The sequence below is a fragment of the Apium graveolens genome, chromosome 5 (assembly GCF_009905375.1).
Source record: "Apium graveolens cultivar Ventura chromosome 5, ASM990537v1, whole genome shotgun sequence".
In the NCBI taxonomy this organism is placed as follows: Eukaryota; Viridiplantae; Streptophyta; class Magnoliopsida; order Apiales; family Apiaceae; genus Apium; species Apium graveolens.
The window spans coordinates 250,024,003-250,035,316 of record NC_133651.1 but is presented as its reverse complement, the minus strand read 5'-3'; positions in this window follow the sequence as shown (position 1 = coordinate 250,035,316).

Sequence of the window (11,314 nt, the reverse complement as noted above, 5' to 3'; positions counted from 1 at the left end):
AGCAAGTCTGGGTCCTTAAAACTAATCATTAGTGGTCTTTGTGATTGCAGGGCAACAGGAAAAACATCCCAGTTCTGGACAGTGGATGTTCAGGACATATGACTGGAAATAAAGCCCTGCTATCAGACTTTGTGGAGAAATCTGGACCAGGTATTTCTTATGGAGATGGCAACATTGGAAAAACTCTGGGATATGACAATATCAATCTTGGGAATGTCATCATTGAAAAAGTAGCTCTAGTCTCAGGACTTAAACACAATTTGCTGAGTGTTAGTCAAATCTGTGACAAAGGTTATCATGTGGATTTCTTTGATGAACACTGTGAAGTTGTAAGCAAATCTATAGGCAAAGTTGTTCTGAAAGGATACAGGCATGGTAACATTTATGAAGCCAAGCTTTCAACAAGTACTGATGGTTCTGCAATCTGTCTGTTAAGTAGAGCATCAATTGAAGAAAGCTGGAATTGGCACAAGAAACTCTCTCATTTAAATTTCAACAATATAAATGAACTAGTCAAGAAAGATCTTGTGAGAGGACTGCCAAAATCAGTATTTGCTCCTGATGACCTTTGTGATTCCTATCAAAAGGCAAAACAAAGAAAATCTTCATTCAAGAGCAAGACTGAATCTTCAATTCTTGAGCCTTATCACCTACTACATGTTGATCTATTTGGTCCAGTGAATGTCATGTCTATTGCAAAGAAGAAATATGTTATGGTCATAGTGGATGAGTTCACCAGATACACATGGGTGTATTTCTTGCACACAAAAAGTGAAACTGCATCTATCTTTATTGATCATGTCAAACAACTGGATAAATTGGTTAAAGACTCTGTGAAGATCTAAGAAGTGATAATGGCACTGAGTTCAAGAATTTGATTATGGAAGAATTCTGCAAAGACCATGGAATAAAGCAGGAATTCTCTGCTCCTGGAACTCCACAGCAAAATGGAGTTGTTGAAAGGAAGAATAGAACTCTTATTGAAGCTGCACGAACTATGCTTGATGAAGCAAAGTTACCAACCTACTTTTGGGCTGAAGCTGTGCAGACTGCTTGTTTTACTCAGAATGCAACACTTATCAACAAGCATGGAAAGACACCATATGAGATGGTGAAGAAAAAGAAGCCAAATCTGAAGTATTTTCATGTATTTGGATGCAAGTATTTTGTTCTTAAGACTCATCCTGAACAGCTATCTAAATTTGATCTAAAAGCTGATGAAGGAATTTTTGTTGGATATCCACTTTCCAAAAAAGCCTTCAGAGTCTATAATTTAAGAACAAGGGTTGTCATGGAATCTATCAATGTCTCTTTTGATGATAAGAAGATTACAGGACTTGAAAATTTCAATGATCATGATCAGCTGAGATTTGAGAATGAAGTTTTAAATTCTGATTCTGTAAATCCTGACGGTCTAAATCCTGATACTGCAAATTCTGATGGATTAAACTCTGATGTCATTGAAACTGTGGTAACTACGCCAAAGGAAAATGCACCTGTGCAGGGGGAGCATATTGAAGATACAACCACATCTCAAGAAGCGTCATAATCTAGAACATGCTCTTCAAGTTCTGATTCATCAAGTTCTGATGGGCCAAGTTCTGATAATTCTGGAAACTCAAATACTGATAATTCTGGAAACTCAAATTCTGAAGGATCCAACTCAGAGAGCATAATTTCAGGGGGAGCATCAGAAAATATTGATGGAGACAACATGGATCATGGGGGAGCATCCAGTTCTAGAGATAACCTTTCATCTGCAAGGAAGTGGACTAAAGCACATACACTTGACTTGATTATTGGAGATCCTGAAGTAGGTATAAGAACTAGAACAACAATATTAAATGAATGTCTCTATCACTCTTTTCTTTCTCAGACTGAACCAAAGAAAGTGGAAGAAGCTCTTCAAGATGCTGATTGGGTGCAAGCAATGCAGGAAGAGTTAAATGAATTTGAAAGAAATAAAGTTTGGACCCTGGTGACAAGACCAAATAACAGATCTGTTGTTGGTACAAAGTGGGTGTTCATAAACAAAACTGATAGTGATGGCATAATTACAAGGAATAAAGAAAGGCTGGTTGCAAAAGGATATTCTCAACATGAGGGAATTGATTATGATGAAATATTTGCACCAGTTGCTAGATTGGAAGCCATAAGGATATTTTTGGCTTATGCTGCTCACAAAAAGTTTACAGTCTTTCAAATGGATGTAAAAAGTGCTTTTTTTTAATGGAGAATTGGAAGAAGAAGTATATGTTGAACAACCTCCAGGTTTTATAGATTCAAAATTTCCTCATCATGTCTACAGACTTGATAAAACACTTTATGGCCTTAAGCAAGCTCCAAGAGCATGGTATGAGACACTAGCTCAGTTTCTTCTGGAAAGTGGATTTAACAGAGGGACTATTGATAAAACATTATTTTATCTCAACCATGGAAAGAACTTACTTTTGGTGCAGATATATGTTGATGATATCATTTTTGAAACTACAAATGACAGACTTTGTAAGAAGTTTGCCAAGCTGATGCAGTCAAGATATCAAATGAGTATGATGGGAGAACTTAGCTATTTTCTGGGCCTTCAAGTCAAGCAGAATAAAGAAGGAACTTTTATTTGTCAATCTAAGTACACCAGAAATTTGTTGAAGAAGTTTGGAATGCAAGATTGTTCAAGTGCATCCACTCCTATGGCCACTGCAACAAAATTGGATAAGGATACTGGTACATCAGTAGATATTACTGATTACAGAGGTATGATTGGCTCACTACTCTATCTAACTGCAAGTAGACCTAATATCATGTATGCTACCTGTCTTTGTGCAAGATTTTAAGCAGATCCAAGAGAATCTCACTTAACAGCTGTAAAAAGAATTTTAAAGTACCTTAAGGGTACAGCTGATCTAGGATTGTGGTATCCTAGGGAATCAGATTTTAAGCTAATAGATTACTCAGATGCAGATTTTGCAGTATGCAAAATAGATAGGAAAAGCACAAGTGGAAGCTGCCAAATTCTTGGAGGTAGATTAGTTTCTTGGTTTAACAAGAAACAAAAGTCAATTTCCACATCAACTGCAGAAGCAGAAAACATTGCTGCAGGAAGCTGTTGTGCACAGATTCTTTAGATGAAGAATCAGTTACTAGATTATGGGTTAAAATATTCTAAAATCCCTATTTACTCAGATAATCAAAGTGTTATTGCTATGACATGTAATCCAGTTCAACACTCAATGACAAAGCACATCAGCATTAGGTACCACTTCATAAGGGAGCATGTGATGGAAGGTACAGTGGAATTGCATTTTGTTTTAACAGATCAACAACTAGCAGATATCTTCACAAAACCACTGTGTGAAGCTACGTTTACAAGATTGGTAAATAAACTTGGAATGGTTTCAGGTTCTTTCTCTAAATCTACTTAGTTTATGTTCTGATACATCAGACTTTATGATCAGTATTTACAGATATTACTATCTTTGTGTATTCTGTGCTTAAATTAAAATTTTCTAAGTGTTGATTATTGTCTGATGTGAATTTCTAAACTTTGATAGCGATATGAATGTTTCTGTGACTATTCAATCCAATGAGGATAACTGTGCTAGATGCTGATCTAGTAGTCTTTAAATATATTAAAGATCCCATGTTTGAAGTAATTGTTTATGTGGAAATCTTTTGACACAAGCAAATTCTGATATTGAGCTTGGTTAAAGTTTACTTTGTGTATCTTATTACTAAGTCAAAAACTAGAATAGTGCTTCTGATCTGTTAAGTTCTGATGTTAGTAAATCTGATGGATGTACTAAGTGCTGATAAGCCTCACTTATCAAAAGAAAAAGAAAAAGAAAATAAATAAATATCAGGTACTCCTTTGATATCTAGAGTAAAAATGTGGAAGGGAAGACCCAAGTGCATTTCTGGTATTAAGTAATATGCATTAGAAAAGAAAAATAAAATTTTCTTGGTGACTTTTCACATTCTCTGATTACTGGAGAAAAACTCTGATAACAGCATAAATTCTGATAAGCAGTCGTGACTCACTTACACTGAGAAGTCAGTATAAAATGGAATTTTAAAAGATGCATAAAATGAGCACAAAACAGTTGAGGTGGACTTATGCATGAACTCATTCTATAGTAGACTTCAGAATAGTGACAGATTTTAAGCAAAATTCTTAGTTATGCCTTATTTCTAAGATGTACTGAAGTGAATCAGACTTTACTCTCTGTCTGATATTTAGCTTAATGCACACACATACACTCCATATGAATGATGAAAATTACTATGATGATAAATGTTGTTTTGGATGAACAGTTTAAGTGTCAGTTGCATAAATTCTGAGGACAAGTTCTGATGGAAGTTTTGATGATTAAGTTCTGATGAAACCAAATCAGTATTTGTGTGAAGAATTACAGAAATAAACATTCACTTTTCGAGTTAAGGAGCCATATTCTGATGACTTTTAAATTCTGATAATAATTAAGTTCTGATGCTGACGTGGCAGTATTTATTTACTTGATTTATTTTTAAAGTCATACTTGAACGGTTATATTTTCAGAATATTGGATTATGTGAGATAAAGCAGTAATAATCATTTGTTTAGTGGGAACAACTTTTTTTAAAAAAAAACTGAACGTGCAATGTAATCATTACTTATTTACCGTGCCCATTAACTTTTGCCTTAACTACTGCATGGCTGACAGGTATAAAGGTCTGTTCCACTTCTCATTAACTGCTGTCACGTGGGGTATCTAAGTAAAAGAGATAAAAGATTTTCAAATCTTTTATTTTTAATTTTATTATACTCACTCTCTCTCTTTTCTTACTCTCTCTCACATTTTCTGACGGTTTTCTATACAGACATTTCATCAAACACCTTTCAGGCAAACTAATTTCTCACTTATTTCTGATGGCGCCCAAGGATTTAATTGTTGATGGAGCCAAGTTTGTACCAAATAACTATGCTGCAATCCTGAATAAGGATGAAGCTCCATCAGATCTGTACTTTGTGCAAGATTTATTAGCCAATAGTGAGATTGGGTATGCTTTGACCCAACCTCAAACTATTTCAAGTCAATAAGTGCTGACATTTTGGCGAACTGGGCTTTTTAATGATGGTGGTGTTACTAATACTCCAAGCATTATTTTCACATCAGGAGATGTCGAGCATGTGGTTACTCCTGGAGCAGTTCGTAAAGCTCTCCACTTACCTGCAGGCTGCACATTCTCAACAGTGGAGGATCCTGTCTTACAGCAGCTTATGGCCAGTTTGGGCTATGAGAAAAGTTTGGGAAAGTTGGATCAACTGAAAAGATCAAATAACAGAAAGGAATGGAGCTTTTTCTTTGATTGTATCACCAACGCATTCGCCAATAAATGCTCCAAATTTGATGTTATTCCCATCATGAGTCAGCAAATCGGGTATGCCCTTATTCATCAAACTCATTTTGATTTTACAAGTGTTGTGCTAGGTTTCATAGGGGATAGGATGACAGAGGATAGGAATGTAGTATACTTTGCTAGATTCTGTCAGCTTATATATACTTTCTGTTGTGCTGATGAACCCCAACATGCCAGTGATTTAAATCCACCCTTTAAGCTTGCAAAAAGGGCTTTTAATGACTTGTTAAATGCTAACAGTAAGAAACAAGTGCAGAGACCCTTACAGATTCCTCAATCTGTAAAACAAATCTTAGTAAATGTTGATCCACAAACATACACATCTGTTTACCCTGATGTTCAACCCACCAACACATCATAGCCAACTCAACAGCCATCATAACATACCATCTGTAACACCCCCAAATCCGGAGTCGGGGATTCGGGTTGTCACGAGTTCCATTTCCCTTATCAATACTTAATCTTAATAGTCAACCAACTACTGCGTACTGTTGAAAGGAATATGTCCTAAGTCCAATCATGTATTAGGATTTAGGAATAACTCCATGTGTAATCTGTTTTGATTTCATTGATATTAATAAAAGACTTGTTTTGTTTTTATTACGGGCTTTATCTATTTAAGTGTTTAAATAAGATATACCATAGTTTAGAGTAAAGCTTTTATGGATTATGATGAGATCATAATAGTGAGACCTAAAAGATGATAACTCTAAACTTAAATAGTTTCTGGTCGTAGGATTACTAACTGGTAATTAATAATCCGCAAAGATCGGTACATACTATGCTTGCTTCATTATGAAGGATGTCTGTTCTCATAGACATTTGTGTGGTGACACTATAGCTAGTATGTAGGTGCTTATTATAGAATAAGTTCACTGAACATGACTCACCCAGCTGAACAACTGATGGAGTTCACTCACGTGTCAGCAGTTGTTCACATAGTGATAGTTGTACAAGTATCCTTAGACTTGAGGTCATCATAGTCATCTTGTGTACACTAAACTATGCTTTGGTTTAGTTCTTAGTCTCCAGGGACAATTATTAGGGCTCTACTGGGTATAGGAATTTGTACACGAAGATAATGTATGATCAATAAAGGATCTACCCCTTCCATTGAAGGAAGCGAATGTTCAAGGCTGATCCACTTATGCTAGTTCAGGAATCTCTGTTCAGAGTGAATGAAATTAGAAAGGAGTTTCTAATTTGCATAGAACTAAGCATAGTAAATGGTAAGCAAGTGATTAAATTAGATAGGCTTGACACAAGATCCATGCCTTGTATTTAATCGGGACATTGTAGGGTAGAAGGAGTTTATTGTACGGTAACTATTCACTGAATAGGTTCTTGGTATTCTAAGCAGTGAATTCGTATTATCCGGATAGTCGCGATATGCTGAGAAGTATCCTTCACGATGTAGAATAAATGTGATTAATTAATTAATCATATTTAATAAATTAGAGAATTTATATAAATAATGATAAAATAGTTTTATTATTATTTATTTCTACTACCGGCTTAATATTGAACCTACAGGTTCACACCATAAAAAGAGAATGATTTAATGGTGGAGAAATTAATTAATAATGGCTAATAATTATTTATTTATGAAATAAATAATTAATTGGCAAATTTAATAATTGATTAAATGAGATTTAATTGATTATAAATTAATTAAGAAAAGTTCTTAATATTATTAATTAAAGGATTTAATTTTTGGAAATTAAATCAAGAGAGAGAATTATTTCTAAAATGTTTAGAAAAAGGATTAATAATTAAAAGGTGTTTTAATTATTAATAAGAATAATAAATGGGTTAATAATAATAATAATAATATTTATGGAAAATTTCAGCTGAAAATTTTGCCTATAAATATACTATTATAAACCCTATTTTTATTTGAACCCCAAAATTTTATAAAACCTAATTCTCTCCACCTCCTCCTCCTCCTTAACGTCATTTTCTTGGTGGATACCGGTGGAGTACTTCACGTTTGAGGAGCAGCTACTAAGGATCTCCGATCGTTGCTCTTGGATCGCATATTAAAGGTTAGTAATCGATCCCTATGTTTTTACCACGATTTATATGCTTTTATTTGGATTTTATATGTGTAAAAGTGTTTTACCATGCCTCCGCTGCGATTAAAATCCAACAATGGTATCAGAGCATAGGTTGTATGCATATAGATCTGTGGTAAAAATTTCAGAATTTTATGTGCTTGTATGAATTAATTATGATTTTTACAAGTTATATCATGGATTAATTATATCTGATGAGAAATCGTTTCTCAGAATAATTTTGAATGTTGATCTGGGTTCTATAAGTGTTGTAGATCGTCTGGGTATTTTTTTCATAATTTTAGGATGTATAGATTTTTTATTATGAATTTTTGAAGTTGTTGCAATTAAATTCGTAATTAAATAATTATATATATATATGAATTGTAAGTATGTATATATATATACATCTGCTGCTGCTATTACCTGTTGAATGCACGGAAGACAAAGGTACAGAGATGTCAGGCACGGCGTTCGAGAAAGAATAACAGACGGCGACTGCTGAAAAAGGGCGAAGGACCGCACGTGGGGCTCACGCGCTGGCGTGCCACGCGCGGCGCCTGGTAGACACGCGCTGATGACGTCGTGCTGACGTCATGCTGACGTCATCAGATGACGTCATGCTGACGTCAGCATAGGGGTTAGGGCGCGTGGGGCGCGTGGAGGAAAGTCAGACACGCGCTGTCAGGCGCGTGTGCGCGTGGCCGCGCGTGGGGAACCTTGTTTCGGCGCGTGAGGGCGCGTGGTAGCTCAGAATTGGGTGATTTTGGTGCCGTTGGATTCGTCTTTTCGAGACGCTTCTAATGGTATATTATATGATATGTTATGAAATTGTTTCGAACTTTTTATAGCTGACAGAAGTGTTTTTAAGCTATTTTTGACCGTTTAAATTGCTTTTAAGTGCTTCATGTGATACATAGAGATGTATATTGCTTAGACTAATATACAAGATGATGTAACATGCCTACCTTGATGTTTATTCATGTTTATATATGTGATATATGCTTAGTTTATCATGCGATGATAGATTTAGGTGAACTTAAATAAACATAAGGCGTTTGTTAGACAACCTAGTATAGTGAAATTGTTTCATAACCTTAATAATAATATTATGAATACAATCACGAGATTCTTGTGTTTATGAAACACGTAATTGAATATGAATTTTCAATATTGAGAGAAAGGATGATTCTGTCAACAACAGATTTCTATCTGTAAGAAAGGGTTATTAAGTGACGCCTCTTGACAATGCTCCACCCGATCTGGGAATCATCTGATTATTGATTATTGATTTGAAATATTTAATTTAAAAGGAAGAATCTCTTTATAATATTATTATGATTGTAACGTAATATAATCCCTGTAAAATTAAATAATATCAAGTAGTAATTGGCCAATGACACAACGGGCTTGTGTCGGTCATAGCCTTCCAACATGATAGAAAGTAGTTCTTATTTTTAAATCATTGTCGTTTCGTGCCACAGCCGAGGGCTTTGATTTCGAAATAAGAAATACTTGTCTATTACATAGAGATGTGTACATTGAATAAGAATCTAAAGGTCGTTACGTGCCACAGCCGTGGGCCTTTGGGGACTGATTCAATTGTACGGAATGTTGGGTTAGACTTGACTTAGAATATTGAGTTTGTCGTGCCACAGCCGTGACTCAATTATTCAAGAGGCTAAAGTTTGATTAGGGAATAACATTAGATGTAATTGACAAGAGTTGTCTGCCTATTGAACATTACATGGCGTTTCGTGCCACAGTCGGGGTTGTGTAATGGAATGTAGGATCCCTATTCCCACTAGCATTATGAATGCTTAATTTTTCACGTAGGGGGTTGAATAAATTAGATAAACTAGTGGGAGCCACTTATGAATAAAGACCCATTCATATAGTGTTTTAAAATGAAATCGAATATTTGCTAAGTGTTGTTATGTGTTTATCATTTACAGATTTACTTTGTACGTCATGTCTTCTGCACTATCACTCAGGAGCATACTAGATGCTCACAAGTTGACTGGTCCTAATTATGCTGATTGGCTTCGAAACTTGAGAATTGTTCTCAGGATTGAGAAGCTGGAATACGTGATTGACTCACCTAAGCCTACTGAACCTTCTAGCGATGCGCATAATGATGAACATGTTGTGTATCGTAAGTGGATAGATGATGCAAATGTTGCTCAATGCATCATGCTAGCTTCCATGAACATTGAGCTACAGAAGCAACATGAGCATATGGATGCTCACACTATCCTCATGCATCTACAAGAGTTGTATGATGTGGCAGGGAGGACAGCTCGATATGAGATATCGAAGGAGTTGTTCGGTTGTAGGATGTCTGAGGGATCATCTGTGAATGACCATGTACTTAAGATGATCAATTTGATTGAACGTCTTGGACAACTTGGTTTTGCCATGGATGGGGAGCTGAGCCAAGACTTGGTCTTGCAATCGCTTCCGAGTTCGTTCTCGCAGTTTGTTGTGAACTTTCATATGAATAAGTTGGATGTCAGCCTGCCTGAACTCCACAACATGTTGAAGACTGCGGAATCGAATTTTCCCCCTAAGAAGAGTTATGTTCTTCTAATTGGTGAAGGTTCCAATCCTAAGAAAAGGAAGAGGAACTCTTCCAAGAAGAAGAAAGTAGGTGAGAAAATTCCGGTTCCACCAAAAGCTGAAGACCCCAAGAGCAAAGTTGTTTGCTTTCACTGTAACAAGGTGGGGCACTGGAAGAGGAACTGCAAGGTTTACCTTGCAGAATTGAAGAAGAAGAAGAAGGGTAGTGAGACTACCTCTTCTGATTCAGGTATGTTCATGATAGAAGTGAATATGTCATTAAATCAAATTTCTACTTGGGTATTAGATACCGCCTGTGGTTCTTATATCTGCAATTTGTTGCAGGGACTAAGGAGAAGTAGGACTCTTGAGGAAGAGGAGGTGATTCCACTGATGGGAAATGGAGCAAGAGTTGCTGCTGTAGATGTGGAATCATTTCATTTACATATGCCTACGGGCAAGACTATTGTTTTAAATAATTGTTATTTTGTTCCCTCGATTGTGAGGAATATTATTTGTATCTGAAAGGAGAAATTGAACTTTGTTAGACATAGTTCGGTCCATGATGAGCTATGCAAATCTTCCAGTATTCCTATGGGGTTATGCATTGGAAACCTCAGCATATTTACTGAATAAGGTGCCTTCCAAATCTGTTCCTAAAACTCCGTATGAGATATGGAAAGAAAGGAAACCGAGTCTTAAACATGTTAAGATTTGGGGATGTCCAGCTTATGTCAAAAAAGTTGACCCAGATAAGCTGGAATATCGATCCGTAAAATATAGTTTTGTGGGATATCCTAAAGAGACTTTCGGGTATTACTTTTACACCGATCATCGGGTGTTTGTCTCCAGACATGCTACCTTCTTGGAAAAGCAGTTTATCCTTGAAGGTTACAGTGGGAGCAAAATTGAACTTGATCAAGTTCAAGAAGCACAAACTGCTACGGATCAAGTGGAAACACCTGTTTTGACTGAACAACCTTTTGTGGAATAGCCCATTCGTAGGTCAGGGAGAGTGTCTCGCCAACCTGAGAGGTAATATGGCCTTATCATTGAGAATGATAATGAGTTGTCAATCATTGATGATGACGACCCTGTGACCTATAATGAGGCTATGAGTAGTGTTGACTCAGAGAAATGGCATAATGCCATGAAATCCGGAATGAAATCTATGTATACGGGATACAAAAGAATGATTAGAGCATATGGCCAGGTGGAGACCTTTAAGGCTAGGCTTTTGGGAAAAGGATTCAAACAAAGGCAATGAATTGACTTTGATGAAACCTTTTTCCTGTAGCCCTGTTAAA